The 23,971-nt window shown below is 36.3% G+C and overlaps 1 protein-coding gene across 4 annotated transcripts in view; it reads left to right on the top strand.

The window, feature by feature from the left end:
* The window catches only part of LOC143213737 (opioid-binding protein/cell adhesion molecule homolog), a 918,132-nt gene that overhangs the window by 120,792 nt on the left and 773,369 nt on the right, over positions 1 to 23,971 (top strand). The gene's annotated exons all lie outside the window — the stretch shown is intronic.

Below are 23,971 nucleotides of genomic sequence, written 5' to 3'. Positions count from 1 at the left end.
CGTAACAATTTTTACACAATTCTATAGAATACACCATTTTTATTGATATTGTGTGGAAAACAATGGTTTTAGGTTGAAAGATAACGACGGTCAATAGCCAGCAGCCGCTGAATGGCGTTGGTCGATGCAGAACGTAAGCTAACGATTTATCATTAATCAACTCAGAATAATATCATGCAGCACCTTTTTGGATATGTCTCAGTACCTGGTATTATTTTTCTGAAGGAAAAAATATAGTATTCCATTTTTAAAATATTATTATTATTATTATTATTATTATTATTATTATGTTCCACCAATCCGATGATCTTGAAACTTTTGTACATATTGGATAGGTAACAGAACATTGTTCTTGAATTTTTTGGAAATGGTCACACGAAGAGTTGCTTGCAATTCCCACCTCTAAAAAATTTTATGATTTTTCTCTACCCTTAATAATTTGATCACAGTTGTGAAAAAAAATATATGATATGAAGGAGGTAAGTTCGAGTGTTTCGTTTTCTTTTTATCTGAATATCTCAATTAACAACCGAGAAAAAAAATTATACAGTTAAGGGTATTTGCCCTCATATCATCCTTAAATGAAGGTTAGCGACTTAAATTTTTTGGGGGGCTATCTTTCGACCTAAAACCATTGTTTTCCACACAACATTAATAAAAATTGTGGGTGGGGCTGCTGGACCATGCTTATCCTCTTAGACTCAAGGATGTTCAATTATTATTTTTGTTTCAAAGGTGCAATACCGCCGCACTATGGTCTGGAAACCCGCTTTTTGTGGCCAAAACTATTTCAGCGTTATTTTAAAGTTAAATGTTATAGTATGCTAGAGAGGTCGTTGAATTCGTTTCGACACCAGCAAAATAATATTATAAAGTCAAAATATATATTAACATTTAAAAAATTGACGTTATTCCCATATTTACAAAAAAAATTTTTTTTTAATTTTTGTATATTGAAATTTATAGATATGTAAATACTGATCAACTTTTGTTGGGAACATTTTTTTGGCAGATCGTAGGAAATGTAATAATATTATACATATATGCATTATTTATAAATAAGAGCACGGAAGATATGTAGGTGTTCTCATTTATATGGTCAACCCTGTACATATATGTATATAAGCATAAACGAGGTACGACTAAAATGTATCACAAAAATATATAACTAAATTTTAAATTGTATAACATATAAGGTTCCTGGAACGAAAATATTTAGTCGCATATGCGCGCGTGCCAAATTCCTGCAAGCGAACGCGTTCGGAACGCTTGAAACTCCCGGTGACTATTTATTAAAATCGATGTACAACTAAAACGGGCAGAAACGGGCAGTTGAAACTTTATACACTACATTCAGAAATGTCTACAGTTTCTTATGCAGAAGGTTCTATGCTGCCCGAACTGGGCCGTTTTTTTAAAACCTTTCTCAAAATTAACATTGTTTAGTCTGTCACTATTTGTTTATGGATAAAAAGATGCTAACAACTGTATTACACACCTAAAATACACCTGCAAACACGTTGTATATTTCCTTCGGTATTGTTATAAAGCTCAAAAAGACCAATCCAACGAGTACCATGACCATACTGTTACGATATGTAATTCAAACTCGAGATATCCACTCTCAAAAGTAAGGTTTTTAACTACAGTAGATAACAAAAGTAAGTTAATACTCATATTTTCAATAATGAAATCACGATAACAGTAATATTTATTCACTTATAAAAATAAACAAAGTTAGTAATTTATTTAATGGTAATGTTGAAAACTCTATACTAAATATACAAAATTTGATGTGACAAAAGTATGTTAAAGTATCGTTTAATAACACTGTCCAACACCGTTTCACAATTACATTGTTATGGTGGTTATTGTAGAGTTATATGCGCTGATTCCGAATCTGCTTTTAATTTTTCTCCTAGACGAACAGTTTTTGAGAAACATGACTTTGAAGAGAAGATATATTTATTCAACTTTAAAGAAATATTGTGATGTTATTATAAAAGATAATTCAATAATTGTTCTTTGCAGCGAAAGATTCTGTAGACACTCCAGAATACAGTGATATCCAATATTAATACATTATGAATATTTAAACATGGTTCAACAATCATTAAAGACGGAGAGACACCATTTTCGCACCAACTTTTGAATTTAAGGGTGAAAATAGGGGTTTAGCGGAAATTTGCAACTTCGACGTTTTTTCCCGAAACCAGAAAGCAAAATATCTTCGCCCGGCATGAGAACTATGTTACCCAGATAGCATACGACGTCTTCAAGACGTCCATTTTACGTCTATTTCAAGTCTGAAAGTCTTGCGTCCTAAGAAGACTCTTTAACGTTTACGTCTTTAAGACCATCAACAGTGTGGTTTTTAGATACCCATTGCGACGAGGCCGTACCTCGTCGCGAGCGCCGCATAAATGAGGGCTACCGGCCCCTACTTATATTTATAGACGTCGGCGACACGGACACGCGCCAATCACCGTCGCGACCAGGCGCGTGCCAATCAGAGAGCGCCGCGGCCGCTCGACCGAGAGCGGCACTCTCCATGGTCCGCGCTTTCGCGCGCTATATAAGTCGCGCCGGAATACTGAACGAGCGGAGTCCGCATGGAACCACTCCCGTGCACACCGGATCGTACGAGCCCTTTTCAGAGCTATACATCCGTCCAGAACGCAGGCTGGAAGCACGAGCAGTGATGGGATTGTTGGCGCTTTTCACGCGCACGCGCGACGACTCTAGCCTCAGTCAAGTACGAAGATCGGGTACCTTGGTCGCCCTGCTAATTTCACGCCATATAGTCTCCCACTACTTTCCCCCCAGTAGTTCCCCACTTTCGGACGTAGACGTAGATACGGCCCTGACGAAACTCGCGCATGCGTGCGAAAAGCGCCAACAATCCCATCACTGAGCACGAGTTCCAGGAGACGACTTCCCACCGTGTCCCGGCTCCCGGGGATCGCCGTGCCATCGCCTTGGCTGGACCGGACCCGTCGTGTCGGTGTGGTGGGCACGAACACCCTTAGGTGCTTCTAAGGTGCGTGCGACTGTAACCCGTCGCTCAGGTGCTTCTGTGCGAGGGTTACGGCACTACTCGGCTCTCCGACCGTCCAGCACGGGCCGATTGGCCTCCGGCCCTGTCCGCGAGTCGAACCTTCGCGGTTCAACGTCGCGGTTTGGTGTGGCGGCGGCGGGTACGAACCTCTCAGGTGCCTCTGAGATACGTACGAACCGTGGTCTGTCCTTCAGGTGCTTCTGAGGGAAAACCGCGGCGCCTACGCTGCGTCGGGCCGTGACCGCCGACTGTATCCTGTCACCTCCCACCTTCCAGCGCAAATCCGAAGAGACTCCGCGAAGTCTCGCGTCGTCCGACACCGCGTTCCGCACCGCCGAACTCCGGGAACCGTTTCAGCGAACACGCGCGCCGTATCGCTTAATAATTAAGGACTCCTGACCGCCTGATCGCTTCCGTACATATTCCGCACCGTTTACATCTGTTCTTGCTTAGACCAGGAATAATCCGCCAGCCGACGCGACCGAGGAACCGTCGCAGCCGCCGTCGAAGTAACCTGCCGCCTAGTTCTCAACCTTTTGTTACGCGGTCGGATTCACCGGCCTGCAGGAAACCTATTTTGTTTGTCAACAACTCACATTACCGCACATTGCGGAATAAAGTTTATTTTTGGTTACCCGATTTCGTCTATAATTCATTCATTCACCTACGAACCTTGGTCAACTCATGAGCTATAAGGCACATACGAAATCGGAACGTTACACCATAATCCAGCAATATTAATATTGGTATTATTTGTTCGAGTTAGTTTTTTTGCTTCAATTTCTCAAATTTCAATTTCAATATCAATTTCAACTTCAATTTTCCAATTTCAACTCTTCGATTTCAACTTCAGTTTTCCAATTTCAACTTCAATTTTCGCATTTCAACTCTTCAATTTTTCAAATTTCGATTTCAACATAAATTTCAAGTTCAATTTCTATTCTTCTATTTCAACTTAAACTCTTCAATTTCAACTTCGACTTCAATTTCCATTTCAACTTCAATTTCAACTCTTCGATTTCAACTTCAATTTTTCAAATTTCAACTTCAATTTTTCAATTTCAACTTCGTCTTCAATTTCCATTTCAACTCTTCGATTTCAACTCTTCAATTTTTCAAATTTCAACTTCAATTTTTCAATTTCAACTTCGTCTTCAATTTCCATTTCAACTCTTCGATTTCAACTCTTCAATTTTTCAAATTTCAACTTCAATTTCTTCTCTACAATTTCAACTTCAATTTTTCAATTTCAACTTCGTCTTCAATATTCATTTCAACTCCTCGATTTCAACTCTTCAATTTTTCAAATTTCAACTTCAATTTCAATTTCCATTTCAACTCTTCGATTTCAACTTCAATTTTTCAATTTCGACCTCAATTTCAACTTCTTCGATTTCAATTTCAACTTCGTCTTCAATTTCCATTTCATCTCTTCGATTTCAACTCTTCAATTTTTCAAATTTCAACTTCAATTTCTTCTCTACAATTTCAACTTCAATTTTTCAATTTCAACTTCGTCTTCAATATTCATTTCAACTCCTCGATTTCAACTCTTCAATTTTTCAAATTTCAACTTCAATTTCAATTTCCATTTCAACTCTTCGATTTCAACTTCAATTTTTCAATTTCGACCTCAATTTCAACTTCTTCGATTTCAATTTCAACTTCAATTTTTCAAATTAACTTCCCGATTTTATAGGGAAGTTATTGTAATGACACCGAAAATCGAAAATCGATTTTTTAGCAGATCTTCACGTTTCATGGTCATTGCAGTCATTTTAGACTATTTTCAGCAAAATGTTCGTATGTGTGTGTGTGTGTGTGTGTGTGTGTGTGTGTGTGCGCGCGCGCGCGCGTATGTATGTCCGTGCGTATGGTACCAAATTTTTCGTTAACGTTTTCTGAAAAAGTAACAATGCGATTAGAATAATGAATAATGCAATCGATGTGCCCCGCTGTAACTTAGAGCTGATTTGTTTTAGTCCACTTTGATCCAGTAGTTTTTTAGTTTTTTTCGAAAGAAGTTCATTCAACAATGCAATTTATACGAGACAACTGAAATTTTCCACCGAAGAAACAAACGTAATTACATAAAAAAAAATTTTTTTTTATTTATGCAACTAATGCTAATGTTTCCGCTTACAATAATCGAAAATTATCCCAATGCAAGAGTGAGTTAATCATCTCTACTCCCGAGAATACATTTTGGATGAATATCAATGAAAGTACAAAAAAGTTTATATTACAATCTTTAAAAAAACAATCAGTTCAAAACGAATTATTAACTGAGATTAAATTGAAAATTAATATAAACTATATGATAATTATTAATAACATTGATGTTGAAAACGGATTGGTTAATGGAGCACACACACATGCGGAATATTAAAATTTATTACTTTTCAAGAAAGTACTAAAATTCCGTCTATATTGTGGTTAGATTTTCAATTGGCCAGAGTAGGAGTGAAAGTAAGAACTCGTTATCGTGATTATATGAAAAATGCAAATATTGATCAAAATTTAACACCAATAATAAAAATATCGAATCAAGTAAATATGTCGAGTGAGGAAAAATATCAAATCACACGTAGTCAATTTCCAGTGGTTCCTGCTGAAGCGATTACGATTCATAAAAGTCAGGGACAAACATACGAGAAAGTATGTTTGAATTTTAAAACATCAGAAAAACGAACTTTACAAATGTTGTATGTAGCACTGAGCAGAGTTTCAAAATTGAGCGGTTTATATATTTTGGGACAATTTCAATTAACAGTATCGAAGAAAACCAAGATCAATACTGCAAACCCGGATAATGAGGAGTTGTATCGTTTGCGAAAAACTAATTAAGACAATTTATTTTGCAACATTAGTATGCTATAACAAGGAACCAAGCGAGCAACGAGCCTACGATGTTGGTTTAATGCGACACCATATAGCAAACATTTTGATAAGTAGAAAACTATTGAATTTCTCTGAAAACGTATAATCTTCTTAAAACGTACTAAAAATAATAATAATAATATACTGCAACTAACGAATCGGGAAGTTCTTTGTGTGGCTCTTGGGGAGTCACACACCAAATAAAAAACATTAATAGCTGCAGGCCCTACTAGCTATGCGTACCACTAACCCTCTCGCAAGAGCAGTCCTACCCGCGAGCGAGCGAAGCGAGCAAGCAACAATAACCCTCTAGTTTCAATTTCCATTTCAACTTCAATTTCAACTTCAATGTCCATTTCAACGTCAATTTCAACTTCTTCGATTACAACTTCAATTTCAACTCTTCAAATTTCCAGTTCAACTTCAATTTCAACTCTTTGATTTCAACTTCAATTTTTATTATTACTATAGTGATTTAATAGCAAAATTGTTAGCTTTACTATACTTTTTATATCAATTCCACATGAAGCTAGGTTTAACTTTTAACTCGTTTTTGTCGAAATCTATTTTTACTCTTCCCTTCTTTTAATTTAATTAACATTTATGGATCTTTAAGACTTCTTAGGGACGTCTTGAAGACCTTCCGAATGTCGTACGACCGTCTAATGGACGTCTTCTAGACGTCAAACAGACGTCTTAGAGACGTACCGTTTTCTAACATAAGACGTTCAGAAGACGTTCGGAAGACGTTCGTAGGACATTCGGGGCATCTCTAAGACGTCTGTGTCCAACTGCAGACGTCATTAAAACGTCTTTAAGACATCTTTAAGACGTCTTTGTGCCATCTGGGTGACTACCAATACACAATTTGAAACACAAATTACATTACCTCGATTCTACAGTACCTTTATCTTTCTTTTTGAATTTATAAAAACATTTTGTAAATTATAGTTTGATCACTGAAAGCCATGAATTTTTTAATGTTATTACTCAATCTGTTATAAAATATATGTTATTTCCTGCAACAAAGTCTACCTCGAACAGATGGGAAAATACGTAAGAAGAATGTGCTTGTAATGCAGTTGAAAATTTTAACATTTTGGCGTATGTGAATAATTATTTTGTACATCCATTTTAGCGTTTGGTTATAACTAGATTGCTTCAATTTTTTTAAACAAATTTCAAGAAATTGTTACATAATAAAATTCTATTTTCATTAAAACATTCATTCAAAATTGAATAAAAGTCGCACAAAAGGGGCACAATTCTGTTGAATTTAATGCCCCAGCAGTTTTTAAGAATTTTTATAAGTGATGAATGCATAAACATCCGCAGTCTAGTTATAAGATGTTAGTACTTTACATGTTCTTCTACTCATTCGTTGATGCGCTGCGTCGTAGGAAGTTTACCGTTCACAATAAGGATAAGCAATGCATAACACAAAAGTCATACACCCGAAATAACTTGAGGACTGTTGTGCCACACAAGGCAATGCAACGTGACGGTAACCTGCTTCGTGATTTTCTTGAATATTCATCCGCTTCGCGCTATACTAAACTAGGTATGAATCTTCGATGAATATTTTAATAAATGCTTACATGCTGACTCGATGCGCATTTTACAATGCCATAATGAAGAATGTTGTTATTTATGATGTACAGGGTGTTTCGTTTATCTAATAACGGAAATATTTCGTGATACACTGGAGTTACGAAAAACTTGTTTACAAAAATTGTTGAGTATGAAGGGAACAATCATACGGTGTAATTTTTTTCAAGATTCGAATGGTGGGGGGAGAAATTTCAAAGACAAATTAATTTTTTTAGATGGAACCATATATTTTTTTCGTCAATACACGATAGCATTTTCCAAGACGAATTCAACGACATATCACATTATGTTATTTACTGTTACAAAACATTCGAAATTATATTATAAAGTAACTTCTTAAGTAGGCAATTGTATACATACATATCGATCAATTGTGTAAAGATCGACCTTCTTGTCATTTGTTTCGAAGAGTCAGAAGAAATGTGATGAAATGCCGAAAAGGAATTTTTAAAACGGGTGGAAAAATGCATTATGAACAATGGTGGACACGTAGAAAGATAATTCTTTTTTTAAATTAAACATTGAGAGAGATGCTCGCAAAAAATAATATAATTATTTAATTAACTAATAAATAGAGTAATTTAATGTAGGTATACCGAATAAAATTGCTAAGGATATGAATTATAAATTTTAAGTTTATTTATTTCGGTAACACAAGAGAGAGACGACATAACAGAAGGTTGATCTTTGTTTTCAACAACTAGCTAATAGCTAGGTAACCAGGTAATACCATTGCCCCTACCTAAGAAGTTACAAAATAATATAATTTAGAATGTTTTGTGACAGTAAATAACATAATGTGATATGTCGTTGAATTCGTCTTGGAAAATGCTATAGTGTTATGACAAAAAATATATGGTTTCATTTAAAAAAATTAATTTGTCTGTGAAATTTTTCCCCCCACCATTCAAATCTTGAAAAAATTACACCATATGATTGTTCCCTTCATACTCAACAATTTTTGTAAATAACTTTTTTCATAATTTCAGTGTGTCACGAGATATTTCGTACCTAACTTAACCTATGTCTGTCGAAAAGTTAGCAGTACACGAGATGTTTCGATTTAAATAATTCTAGAACACCATCGGGTACCCGAATATTGCAAACTTTCGGGACCCCGATCCGACTCGAGGCTTGGGAGCCCGAGATTTCGGGTACCCGCACACCCCTAGTCAATTGTCATTGACTGGAGTACGGTTGGTTTGTTTTTCTGATACGAAACAAGACACTTAACTTTCAACCGTACCCAAGTCTAGACAATTCTAGGCAGATGCTATGGCTAATTGTAAGATATCTCGTCATCATGCTGTCGTTCGTACGATGCTATGGACGAGATATCTCGTCACCATGATTTCGTTGTACAATGTTATGGACGAAATATCTCGTGTATCTTTATTATTGATATGAAGTGTTTTATTTGAAAATTTGACACAATGTTGTCGTGCTTAATGATGATAAATATTAAATACACTCCATATTTCACACAATTAAAGTTTTTATTGTTTATTTTGTATGGAATGCCGAGGGATAATTGTAATCATAGCAACAATAGAATGTGTAGTTTGCAAAAAAATGGCCGACAGAAGGAAACCAGATAATTCTGTAAAAATTGTTCCGTCACATTATGCATGTCACCATGCTTTCAAGCGTTCCATACAAAATAAACAATAAAAACTTCTTTAAGTACTTTCCACCAGCGATGACATGTCTTAAAAATCGATTACTTGTGTCAATCTTACAATGAAAACACTTCATATCAGTAATAAAGATACACGAGATATCTCGTCCATAGCATTGTATATACGACAGCATAATGACGAGATATTTCAATCATATCATCGTCCACGATAGTGAAAGGATTAAGAGGATTAAACGTTCACTGCTACTTCTTCAATTTACGTTTACTACTTCGAATCTTCTAAATTGTGAAATACACTCCTCAAAAGAGTCAAAAATTGCCGTATCGATATCGTTAAACAATGGTTTGAAAGCTTGAAACCTCTAGTTTCAGACGCTCTGTTTCAAATTGTTGATATATTCGTTTTTTACAAAGTTATAGCGAGATGAAGACAACATTAACGGTTAACAAAAATTTGGTGCAACTTTGGAACATTACACGGGGAGCAACAAATTTTTTTGATAAATTGCGTTAATATCATTTGGGAGGGCTATCTTTCCTGTGTAAATTGTGTGGTTGTTGAATATTGTGCGATTTTTTTTATTTGAGTTATTCAACATTGAAGTAAAAATGGGCTTTTTAACTTACACTGGCTCCAGAAAGCGAAAAAATTATCGTAGAACCTTGTGCAAAAAAGCAATAGATAGAGCGTTTCTTTCTGTTCAAGGAAAGCATTTGTTTTTTCAATTTCATTAACATTTCGATATACCAGGTGTTTCTGAAAATATCCTTAAAAAATGCACAACTTCCATTTTTCATTTAACTCGCTATATCTCGGCGAGAAATGATCGTAATACCATGATCCGAACGTCAGATTGAAGCAGAGATTCTGCCGATTCGATTGAGTACCGCATGAGTACCCCAATTATCTACGATGATTTTTTCGCTTTCTGGAGCCAGTTAATGTTAAAAAGCCCATATTTACTTCAATGCTGAATAACTCCCCGTGTAATGTTCCAAAGTTGCACAAAATTTTTGTTAACCGTCAATGTTGTCTTCATCTCGCTATAACCTTGTAAAAAACCAACATAGCAACAATTTGAAACAAAACATCTGAAACTAGAGGTTTCAGGCTTTCAAACCATTGATATCGATACGGTAATTTTTGACGGAGTTTTGATCACGTAAGGTGGGATCAATGTTTCGAGTTCGCACAAGTGATCCCTTAATTCTTTTGAGGAGTGTAGTTTATGTCAAATTAGGACATAGGAATTTATTCAGCATTCATAAAGTGTTGTAGTAAGATGCCACCTAATCAATTCGCACAGGACGAGATTGTATTGCTGTACTTATTTTATTAAGTAACATGCTAACTGAAATTCACTAACCGCTGACAGAACCTAACTATCTGGACTAATTAAAATAACCAGATTACGTTGACAAGCTTCGATTCTAATTGTTCGTGAGAGGCAAAGCCTGATTGTTTGCAACTCTCTTGCTTCGAAGTGACTCAAATTCTCACTAATAGCCCATGGTCCCTCTCTAATGCGCCTTCAGAGGAAGATGGAATAACCGTTTGGTATGGAATTGGCGGCAGCACGACAAACACGACTTTCCCTAAAATTCTCCCTCTTCGGGTTGCAGCAGTCGCAGAGAACTGTTATCACCAGTTTCAAAATGATGACTCCCAAACTTTACGATTTGAGATATAATATGTTTATAGCCACTCAGGACCTGGCATAACCGTATGTACAGTGTACCGTGACTCCCGCTAATGTTCGGACGCTCTTAACAAGACGACAACTTTTTTCATATTGAATCGTACGATTTGAAATTTTTTGGGAAGTTAGAACAATTGGTTTGCTGCACGAAGCACAGTGCGTTGTCATGGGACAAAAATAAATACATAAACTTCCGTGTTATTATACAATGTCGCCTCTGGAGGGTTCTTTAATATATATACATTACTAAAATAAGAAGTGAGATTGGAAAAAATAAACAATCGTTCACGATGCCCTGTCACGATGCGTGCGAGCCAAAAATTTCAGTTGAAATTCATCATCTAATCGAGCTAATGTACGAGTATGATGAAAGTTAAAATTTTGTATTATTTGAAATGGAACGTGTTTTTGAGGGTAAGTACTTTTACTTTTTATACTGTTTTGATTCTCATGTTCACTTTTTTGGAATGGAGTTGGTAGCAGAAATTGCAACGCTTTTTATAACTTTAAAAAATGAAGGTTTAAAAAAATACTCCTCAAAACTCATCCATGATTTGTATTGGAAAATATGCATACATATGTATCCTGCAAAGGATTACACTAGAATTAGCTGCCCCTAGCTGCCCGAAAATTTTTAAACAATTTTTCAGATTTTTTTATTTCTATTTGTTTTGTTTTTAGTATTACTATTTTATTCATTATTATTTTATATTATTTATTGTATACACAGGGTGTCCCAAAATTCGTGAACTTCCCGAATTGGGGTGGTTTCTGAAACCATTTCAACCGACATTTTCCTTTGCAAATTTGTTATCCGCGGCTTTGTTTAGGAATTATGGTTTGATTGGTCCGTGTTTTTCGTTAATAACTCTTAAACAAAGCCGCGGATAACAAATTTGCAAAGGAAAATGTCGGTTGAAATGGTTTCAGGAACCACCCCCTTTCGGGAAGTTCACGAATTTTGGGACACCCTGTATAACGTACGAAAATAACCACATTACTAAACAGACGATTTTGACTTTTGTCTCACTCGTAGTAATACATATGTATAATAAATACTACCATAGATTGCCCGTCAAATTTAGATACTTATATCTTGACAACGGTTTATGCAAAAATAATGTTTTTGTAGTGTTTTGAAAATGTCTTAACCTCACCTATTAGATTACATAATCAAAAATATACATTACCGTATGAAATTTTAAAAGTGACCTTCATAGAGCTTCTCAATGTTACAACAATATCAAACAAATACAATCATCCTATACTCTTCCCTCTCTATACCCTATAACTTTTATTTGAAACATTTTACCACGTTTTTATTAGCTCGCTTTCTTGTTTGTTTGTCTGTTTGTCTGTTTGTTCGGTGGCAAATTTTGCAAATGATTTTAAACTAACTTCCTGATGAGCTAGAGACTTGAAATCGGTTACATGGCTCAGAACTGGATGACAATGCATTATTCAAAAAAAAATTTTTTTAAAAGTCTATCCGTTTCGGAGAAATAACAATTAAATATTTGCCTGTTCACCTCCCCGCGAAACCCTACGTCCACGTGTTCAGCGCTCCCTACTCCACTAGGCGTTCCCACTCTGACTCATCCCCACTCCACTGAACGCCGAACCTTTATCTTTGACATTTTACCATGGCGTTTGTTTTCGATAGGACGGGGTTGCAATACCGTCTGAAATTTACTACGTGTCTCTGTTATAATCTCATAAAAATGTTTAAAATCGATTCAAAAATTTCACACACACAAGACTAAAAAGCATAAAATAATTATTTAAATAAAAATAAATTTTTTAAAAATACCACGTTTTTAAAATGGACTAAAAAGTATAAAATAATTTTTCCTAGCCCCGTACAGATTCCTATCCACGTAATCCTGAAAATTTGTGATTGTGAATTTTTAACATCTACGCAAATACTTGTAAGATTTAAAACGAAAAACGTGGGGCGCATGCAATAGATAATTGATGCATGAATAGTTCACCTAAATTACTAAAAATTTTATTGCTTCGCAAATGATATGAACTGTTGTGTGAGATTTCTCAACGGCTTCTACTCTCTACACTCCTTACTATTATCTTGCGCCCCACGTTTTTCGTTTTAAATCTTACAAGTATTTGCGTAGATGTTAAAAATTCACAATCACAAATTTTCAGGATTATCTGTACGTGGTTAGGAATCTGTGCGGGGCTAGGAAAAATTATTTTATACTTTTTAGTCCATTTTAAAAACGTGGTATTTTTAAAAAATTTATTTTTATTTAAATAATTATTTTTTTATACCACTTATAATTTTTAAGATATGGTATTTTGTCCAAAAAACGGGCATTCCGACGCACTGTGCCACGTGACCAAAATTTTTGAAGAAAATTGCATATTGTCGGAGAATTGCAGAGAAAATACTAAAATCTTTAAATGTTTTCGGCGCTACGGTTCGATCCTTTATAACAATCAAAGCACTTTTGCTAATTTATTAAAAAATCATCAACGTTTCGATCCCAAGTTTGGATCTTTTTCAAGATTTTTATTTTGAAATTGCGTCTGAAAATACTAAAAGTTGTATTTTGTAACTTCTTCATGAGGGCTCATATGGAAAATTTAGAAAACACGTTCCGCAGATATGTATCAATTAAAATCCGAATTTTGAAAACTGAAGTGTGTATTCATTAACATTTATCAATTAACGTATTAACGAAATATACTTACATATGTATTTCTTTCAAGTTGCAGAACTTACTATTTTTTAATTGCATATTATTTTGAAGGAAATTGCGCATTTCTTGTATTGGAAGAGAAACAAATTTTCAGGTTCCACTTTATCAATGGAACTTATAAAAAGAACTACATATTAATTTGTAGACATTGAGAAACATATATTTGCAAAAAAATCAAAATTTATTTCTTATAATTTTCTACAGTGTGATAAATTTTGAAGCAATTCCCAATATGCATTGCAGGCTGATTTGTGCATGTTTCACAATACGTTATTTGACGTCCTCCACCTGGTGTTTTCCTGCCAGAACAAACAATGTACAGTCCCGTTTTCTTTCTCAAACATTAGCCATATACAGGGTGTAAAAAAATGTTTGGTCTTGGCTGCCATAGGCGTATTCTACATCTTCGGATCGGTAAAGATCTGTAAAAAAGTTGCCGCAAAATTGTCCTTGACCTTGAATTTCAAGGTCAAATTTTTTTTATTATTGCATTCTATTCTACGCATCATAGGGATGAAAAGTGTCAAAGGAACCATAGATCGAAACTCAAACGTTTCGCCAGAAATTGATGCACAAGTTTTGTCGGCTGTAAGATGAATTTTATTCATAGAATGTGGAGATTTCAAATTGAAGTGCTAGTTGTTGATATAAAAACAGTCATGGCGAGAATGAAAATCATATTTTGGTGTGCTTTCTTGTATCATTTCAATAGAACACTTCAGGGAAACATGCGTTCCTCAAAAAATTGCGGTGGAATAAGTTCATCCTCCGTAATCAGTAATAAACTATGATGTCCCCTCAGAGGGTATATCCGAGTGATACGCTAGATTTACGATGTCCCCTCAGAGGGGACAATCGAGTGCAAAGTGTTAGAGTTTTAGGCTTCTTGCCAATTCAAATGACCTTGAAATATGTTGTCAAAATTATTATTTTGAACAACTTCTTTCTATACATGTTACTGTTTTGTGTACACGGTATGTGGATACAAAGATCGCAGAATGATGTTTTTTTCTACTAAATCGGAAACGCTGCAGCTATATCTTCGATTGTAACGTGTAATGGAGAGTCTCATCTTTTACGAGGTCAAGTTTCAGGTCGATACGAATCGAGGTTCGTGTGGAGTAAGAGTTTTAGTACGCCCACGCTCGTGTTATTAGCCAACGTCATAACTGAAACCAGTGAATTATCTACCACAATAACACGCCGTTTCATACTTCTCTCACCCTTCACGAGCTTTTAACACGGTTTAATGTGTTACAATCCTTGATCATCCGCCCTACCCCCCCCCCCTCCGGGATTCGCTCTATGTCACCTTTTACTATGTCCTTTTTATTCTTCAGAGTAAAAAATATCATATAGGGCAACAATTTTGGATATAAACACGATAAAACAAGAAGGGAGACAACGGATCTAAAAAAAACTTAAAGCTATGAACTGCAGCATTATTTCACAGGATGGAAACGGCGCTGGATTAAGTGTATATGTATATTGTATGTATACTAAAAAATAGTACAGTGAAGTCGCGATATTTATCCCTGAGTCTCCACGAAAATCCTCCCCTGCCTATCCACTCTACTGAGGGGCAACGCCGCAGGCGCAACGAAGCTCGAGCCAGTGTCGCCAGACCGAGAAAATCGGGGAGAATTAAGTACCCCCTCTCTGAGGGCACATCACGAGCAGCTACATAGTATGTCTACATATAAAATACGAACCTTCAATATGGAAGTTGTAATAATTTTGTTTGTGATAAATAAATAATACCTGTAGTATTAAGAATAATGATCAGACACATAGTTTATAAATTTTATTTGGAAATTCGGAGTCCTATAATTTCCTTAAAAAATATACGACGACATTAAAAATAGAAGAGAGATGCTTCCTTATAAGAAGTTACAAGCAATTATTGAAAAGTGATATTGACCAAGAGTACTTAGAGAAACCTATACCTGTGTAGGTGTGTACAAATACAATCCTTGGGTGGGTATGATGTCTGTCGATAATGATTCTAGACCGCAATGGAGCTAATATCGAGTACGGGCTGCCGACCGTAATAGCGAGGTGCGCGAAACGTTCTCTTCACATGGTGTTTACACACATCATTTTGACCAATCCATCATTTCGTTAAGTTTAGCAACTCAATCGTGGAGGTGGCTTAATTTATAGGTAGAATCTTGAAGAAGTTATATTTTTCAAATTCTTATTAATATTATATGTGTTTAGAGATATGTAAACGCTTAGGCTTAGAATAAGTAGAGAAACAAGAGGTTTCCACGGAGGTCCTTGATGAAACCAGATGGGCGAGACTAATCGAGGAATTTGGGTGAAGTCACGCAACCTCTTGGAGGAGCTTCTCCAATTTCTCATAAATAAACAGTCAAAGTCTCGAATCGGTCGAGGACAGGAAGTCGTAATTCTCAGTCAAGGACCTCTTGGGACTCCCTCGGACCTCTCTCTCGCTCGGTCCCACGACCCTTGTTTTGGCGGGCTTTCGCCCTCGCGTGTACCCCACTCCCGTGCGCGCGCTATTGAGGCGCCTCCACCACCAATTACCATTGAACTGCAACCGAAGACGGGCCACCCGACTAATCAACGTCCAGCTGAAGGATCCGAATTTTCCTATTGGCCAAGGAAAAGGAAGCTGGAAGGAGACAAACTCCAGGACGAGGCGAACACGAGGAAGATACATCAATATATGTATTCTCAGATCCTTAGTAGCACCTCTCTCTAGAAACCTTGTAGCGGCAGTCGAGTTCTCACTTAGCTCAGCAATAAAGTACACTGTTTACAACGCATTTCAACTTAGTTCTTCCCTTTGTGGGGAGTGGTCCTTCGAGACGAACAAAATTAGTTGGCACACTACGTGCAAGTATACGAGAAGCTCGAACGATCTACTGATCGACCACGAGCAAATCTCAACAATATGAACCATATTAATATTACGTTTTCAAAAGAAGTTATGCGTGTTTAAAATTCAGCGATTTTCACCGTTTTTGACAGATAAGGGCGCCGCCACGGTGGTATGTAGTGAGTATCGCCGCTAGGCAGCAGCACAAGCACGCGGTGATGTCGATAACGTAGATTCGCAAGCATAGTCGGGCCTCTGTCGTTCTGCTGCTTTGGTGCTTTGGTAGTTTATCCCAACAGGATATCCATCAAAGATATGGATTCTTACACTTCACCTACCCAATCTACATTTATTACTCTTTGAGATTAGGGGTTAATGGGAAAATATAAAGTCATGAAAAGTGATGACCAGACCAGGCACCTAAATAGGGAATAAACTGCAATGTTAACATTAGGCAGTTGTCAGCGGACACACGAGGTCGAAAACTCAAATTCGACTCCCCAGAGTATCTCTAAATGACGTGTCAAAATTTCATTAAGTTCGGAATACTTTCCAGGTAGCCGCCCTTTTTTCGACGTGGCGACTGGACTAATATATGTAGTTTTAATTATGTTTAAACTTTCACTAAAATGCTATAAATTAACGTTGTGGAAGCAAGAGCCAACAACTATATTCTTTGTAATGAACACACAGATTTTTAAATGGTTGTTTACAAGCTTTTGAAAAATAAAAAGTGACAGGTGTAACAGAGAAGTTGCATTACAAGCATAGGTAAACTACAATATATAGAAATGAAGTTATGTATTGGGGTGACCAAAAGTTCGTTCGGCCTGTCCCATAAAATAGTTCTGGGAAACTGATTTTTTAGAACCAACTTAATATACATATTGGCTGAGAAGTACTTTTTATCGAAATAGTATTATGTTCATACTGATATCAAAGCCAGAATTGTTAAAGTAACAACAGAAAACATATTAAGCAATTTAAGTTTCCTGTAGAAGCTTTTATTAAATCTTAAAGATATTTTATTTCAGTGACAACATAACGAACATAGTGAAACAACTAACTTGTTTCTTACTGGAAAGGATTTAGCAGTGCTAAGAACTTCTAGACTTATAAACAAATTTAGGTCTCCCTGGAACCATTAATTGAACTTTAGTAAAGATCCCTCTTCTTTGAGGTTCAATATTATTTCTTTGACTCGATTAAGAAGTCCCTGTGTTTTATGAAGACATATGGCCACTTTGAAAGGATCTTTAAACGCCAGAATTTTTTAATGTAATGAATCGCGTTTCGATCAATCTTTCCAGAACAATAAGAGATTATTAATGTACGCATCTTCTGCAACTAATGTTGTCTAACTATGTCTATGATTATACAGTACACAACATTTGATTTTTCGATAAAAGATAAGTTGAAAATATACAAGATCCGTTAAAAATGTATAGAAATGTTAATTTATATACAAATTTTATTTATCCATCAATAAACAAAGTTTTATTCGAGGTCGCGTAATAAAATTTACAATTTTAATACAGTTTGATTAATACAAACATGCCTACATATGTATGTGTGTAGGTAGGTCAAGAAATTATCAGCATCTGTGGTGACCGATTCAATTGTCGCGATACCTTCCAGAGTGTCTACTGAAAGTTTTTAATCCAGTAATTGGTAATACGAAGAAATGGCTATTTTGCTGCTCCAAAAAATCTTGTCTTGGGAATTGTTACAGATAAACGAAAAAATATTCAAAAATTAGGACTTAGTACAATTTCGAAAGCAAGATTCATTTGTACAGAGGGGATTGGAAAATTTTTAATTCGAAAAATCAACTGTTACACAAATGATTACCTTGATTTAATGGCACAAGTGTGACATTTTGAAGTCTCCAGTACCTAGTACTGAAAGATATTACAGAAGTAGTGTTCGTTATCGAGAATTCTTTCTCGAGAGTTTCTCGAGAAATTTTATAATTGTTTGTTTCTCATTCCTCGAGAAATTACAGTATTTCTCGAGAAATTTAAATCTAGGAAAATTCTTATGAATCTCATTTATTTTATAACATATTTTCGGAAATGAACAAATACATTCAGTAAGGAGTATAACTGATTCCACACACTTTAAATCAGAATAACTTTTACATGAATGTGGACCAAACGACTTCAATTTCTCTGTAAGGCTAGAAGAATTAGTTTAGTAAATGACGTGTAATAAATAAGTTGCAAAAATGCATTTGGTCGGAATTCTGAAAAACAATACTAAAAATTGATTTTTACAACTTTTTTAGCTGGCCCAATAACGAAAATTTAAAAAATGTCTTTTGTCAACTGGTATAAATTTCATTGAAATTGGTTCATTGGTTCACGGATTATAAACGATCAAAAGTGATAAAAAGGCCGAAATTCTTGAAAAATTGCAATTTTTAACACTTTTGATCGTTTATAATTTGCAAACCAATTAACTAATATCAATGAAATTTTCAGAGCGTATATAATTTAAACCAGTAGACCAGACACGTCTTTTGAATTTTCGTTATTGGCCCAGCTAAAAAAGTCGTAAAAAAGGCGTGCACATTTCGAATTTCGACACTCTAAATGCCCTTCCTAAATTCTTTAGAAAAATCTTGCGGAAAATCAGTGTCGTTCGAGCCGCGATAGAGAGAACATCTCCAAAGACTTGTCAATTCAAAGCTAACGGTTGCTATTAGCTGTGTTTTTGATAGTAATATTTAAACTAATCACTAGACTACGGATCTTTATGCAACATTAATGTTGGCTGCCGCTATTACAAGGGGCAGGAGCCAGACAGATATTTGATTCTCACTGTGATCATTTTAAGAAGTTGAAAATAATACTATGGTGTTTTGAAATTATTTTAATCTCTCTACTGTCTTAAAATGCACCTACTCATGTTTGCTGCAAATGCATGAAATCCGCAGTCTAGTGATTGCATTACCTGATTGTTGTGATTTGTGCAGCAGTACAAGGGATATGACAATTACTATTAGTGCATAACTATGTGTTGACAAATGTGAACAGTGATTGTGAGTGTGGAAAAATTTCAAGGCATCTGTGTGAAATAAACATACGAATTATTTATCGATTCGAAAGTGAAAGTGAAATTCTGGATCGTCGACTTGACCGCGCATCCCTTAGGCCTTTTACCACCGGCTGTGCAGTTCGTCGACCTGGCCGTACGTCCCTTAGCTTTCGGTACTGTCGTATACCTGAAAACATCTGTGCAGTTCGTCACCGAGTGACCCAGTGACACACATTTCGAAGCAGCAAATGGATGTACGGCTGAATAAGTGAGGTTTTAATACAATCCGTTTCTGCTTTTTCCCTCGTTCGGGTAAAGTTGCCGTAAGTCGGGTAAAGAGATCCACCCATATGAATTGACAAGTAAAGTTCTTCCGACCGACAAAAACTGTAAAGGGTAATGTTGTTCAGAATCATGGTCTTGACAACATATCCAAGGCTCATCGAAATCGGAGAGGAGATAGTTCAGATAGTACATCGATCGATTTACAATTACAAGTTACTTATCGCGTAAACTAAAGCCGGCCGACAAAAACTGTAAAGGGAAATGTTGTTCAGAATCATGGTCTTGACAACATATCCAAAGCTCATCCAAATCGGGGAAGATTCATATAATCTCGAGAAACTCTTGTTCGTTACGGCATCGCGGCGTTACACCGCGCTCGTCTCCCGGCGCGCCGGGCTGAACGTGCCATCGCGCGTCTAGGGCGCGCTCTGATTGGTCCGTGTTTTTCGTTAATAACTCCTAAATAAAGCCGCAGTTGACATTGGTGCAAAGGAAAATGTCTCTTAGAATGGTCTCAGGAACCTCCCATTTCAATTAAGTACACGAATTTTGGGACACCATGTATAGTGGTTGAACTATTTCCATTGCAGCTTACACTCCCTGGTATCCATACCCTTTTTATTGAGAAAATATTGTATTAATGTTATCAGACGCTGGCTAAATTTACGCAGCAATTTATTACCATTTAGAGTTGTAAAATTAGAAGCTAGGTACTGCTGTGAGCTGACGAGAAGATCCCCGGGGGGGGGGGCACAGAGGCAAGAGGGGTCACCAGCTAGCGCCGCCTACCCCCACTTCTGACGGTCCGTACTCGCCGCCTACCCCCACCTCTGACGGTCCCGTACTCGCCGCGTGACCACGCCCTTTCAGCTGCTACGTCACACGACGCATAGTAGTAGGATTCCCATTCCCGTATTTACAGAGGGCTACGATGTTTCACGACTTACAGCCAATATTCAATGCCGTGAATACGAGGATCCTATTGCAGTCATGAAAAGTGACAATTTACACAAGGAGAATGCAAAGCCTTCGCGTCACAGATTTAGTTGAGACTTTACAGAGTTACAGATCTCGTTCCCCTGATTACGAATATACCCCATTATAGAGGCAACTATTCAGTAATTTTCAAGATATTTGCAAATTAAAGTTTTGTGGACGCAACATATCAGTTTACATAGTTCACTCTTTTACTAAGTAATGGTGTGGCGTAGCGGCAGCGAGCTGAACTGCTATGCCGTGGACTCGGGTTCGAGTCCCGTCGTAGTAACTTTTTTTATACTTTTTTTTTAGCTTTTTACATTAGAGACAGAGAGCGAGAGAGCGGGAGAGAGAGAGAGAGAGAGCGCTTATAATATATATACGATTATTAATATGTGCTGTAGAATGTTAACGTCAATACTGATTTGAACATTTTATAATAAGAATAGGAAAATAAGAAAGTTTTACGTCATGACAATTTTTCAGCAGTATTCTGAATTTTGTGCCTACGCCGTTGAGTACCCTCACCGAGTACCCTAGGGTACGTCTGATTCCCTCTCTTCGTCACGCGACTCGAATAGTGGGGGTGACTGCGTCGGCCAATAGAACGCTCTAGTCGAAACTGCGTGTGAGCCTAGGCGCCCCCCCTCCAAGCCAACCAATCGGGTGCGCATTCTTGCCTACGTCACCGCATTCCTGCCAGGGATCTTCTCGTCAGCTCACAACAGTACATATTATAGATGTAATGCAAAAACTGTATGTATCAGAAGTTACTTTTAACTTTTGAACCAGTAGGTTACTTTGTCATTTTCTGAAGTACACATAATTACAATTATGTGAAATTTGTGTTGTTCATTCTTAGATAAAACAACATGACGTGTATTTAAACATGTGTAATCTATAGAATTTGTTGGTTTGATTGATGATCTTTCATGTTAAGCTTTTATGAAAACTTTTTCGATGTTGCCAAATAAATTCTGCGGAAACCTACATTGTAAGCTTGACTTTTACCGTAATTTAGAGTCTTTTAGTTACGCGGACGGGAGCCAAGCATTATAGTAGGTTTCGCAGAAAATTCTTAATATAATGGAAGGCCATATTTTACAAGTACGATACGAGATAATACTTTGTATACAACGTAGGTGTAATAACCTGTCAACTACTAGGAGGATGGTACAAAGTATAACGTTCAGCCATAGCAGGTACTCGACGAGCTGTGTTATAGCTCTTTAACAGTAATGCCCAACGCACGTGTTATATAACTTCTCAAAACTTTATAGCCTTACGTTTCCAATTTTTTCATATATCCGCACTGTTTCTTTTACGGAATGTATACGAATAAGCCATTGCCATACATTTTTCACAGATTACAGCATGTGACCGTAATAAATCTAAAAATTCTTAAGTGGCCCCTAGACGATCAATAATATTGTCAATATTCGCTTCAATATTGACGCTCTACAGGGTGTTTCGTCTAAAACAGGACACCTAAATATCTCTTCAGGTCATATTTTCGGAGTTATCAAGGTCATCGATGTTTTTTGATACATAATTACATTTTTATTTTATTGCACCGTAACTGATCGAAAAATACATTCAGATATGTATAATAACATGACGTTGAAATGACCTTGATCTTCGAAAATTAAAGTTTTACCTTCAGATAAAGCTCAAGGTCATGTTATTATACATATCTGAATTTATTTTTCGATTAGTTACACACACGATGCAATAAAATAAAAATGTAGTTATGTATCAAAAAACATCGATGAGCTTGATGACTCCGAAAAAAATGACCTTCGGAAAAAAATATTAGTGCCAGATATTTGGTCCATTGACTCCATGCACATTACGTAACAAATATTTTTTGCATCACAATAACCTGAAGAGATATTTAGGTGTCCTGTTTTAGACGAAATAATGGGAGAATTACAAATGTGTATTAAGTCTCCCTATACATATATTGATCCTCTCTCTCTCCAGTCTCGCTTACCAGGCAAATTATTTCCAAACAACAATTGCCATTTCAACTTAATTCACTATACGTTTTAAAAAATAAAAAATGTAATGAATTCGTGAATCGATTATAAAAACTTTTGCTCAAAAATTTTTCTCATTTCTTCCTAACATCGAACAAAATGTGTAAACTTTTCTAGCAGTCTGAAGTGAACACTTGTCATATCACTCTTTGAGATCCTGTGTATGATTATGTATATTTAAATTACTGTGTTCGATGACAGGAAATCGAATCACATCTGAAAGATAGCCGCTCGAGCTTGTGCCATCTAGCGGTTCCACTCATTAGATAACGCGCGACGCTGAGTACGTACTACATACCCACATTGCGGCACCCCTATCTGTCAAAAATGCTTAAAATCGCTCAAGTTTAGACACCCATAACTGTTGGACCGGCGATGAATAAAACATACTGAGGTAATGTGATTAAAATGAAAGTTTGAATGAACTATTAGATATATACTTTAAACAAAAGTGTTAAAAGCACACATTCAATCAACCGTCTAAATATACGTAGTGTAATTTTTTATTGTATAATAAACAACTTGCAAGAGATTGAAAATGCATATTGCCTAAATGTAAATGCATACATGCCATAAAAAACATGTTCGTCATTCTTAAAATTTCTTGCGGAATAGTAGGTATAAAACAGAAAATATTCAATTGTAGTGATATTACAATATAAATTAAACTTTACAAATGGACTAGTGTATTCGAGATGCAGAATTTAAAAATAATGTAATGCTTGAACGTGGCGAACTAGAAACATACAAAAATATCATGGAAATAAATAAACATTCTGCCGCTTCAAATTTTTCAGTAATGTAGCATCGTAGAAGATAACAGTCTCTCGTAACACAGGAATAATCCACTCTGTAGCAGTGTCAGTCGGTCGTTCAAAAGCAGTTATGTTGCTCGCTTTCTTCTCGAACTTTATTTCTTCATTTCTTCTTCATTGCGCCATCTTACGTTTCATTTTCCTCCCGTTCCATTAAAGTCTGTAAAGCACCAATGACCATTCCTTCCTTTCGAACACAACTACCGGTAACATACGTCAATGCGAAATGCTAACACTGACAGCGTCCACAAAACAGACGCTAACATCACTAATGATGCTAACCCAACTAACACTGACGAAATAAAGAGCACGAAAGCCCGCTGACGCCGATGAGGACGTGTCGCTGAATGCCCAGAGGTCGT

The sequence above is a fragment of the Lasioglossum baleicum genome, chromosome 11, assembly GCF_051020765.1.
Source record: "Lasioglossum baleicum chromosome 11, iyLasBale1, whole genome shotgun sequence".
In the NCBI taxonomy this organism is placed as follows: Eukaryota; Metazoa; Arthropoda; class Insecta; order Hymenoptera; family Halictidae; genus Lasioglossum; species Lasioglossum baleicum.
Note: the sequence above shows the minus strand (reverse complement) of the source record. Positions and strands in the feature narration are given on the sequence as shown.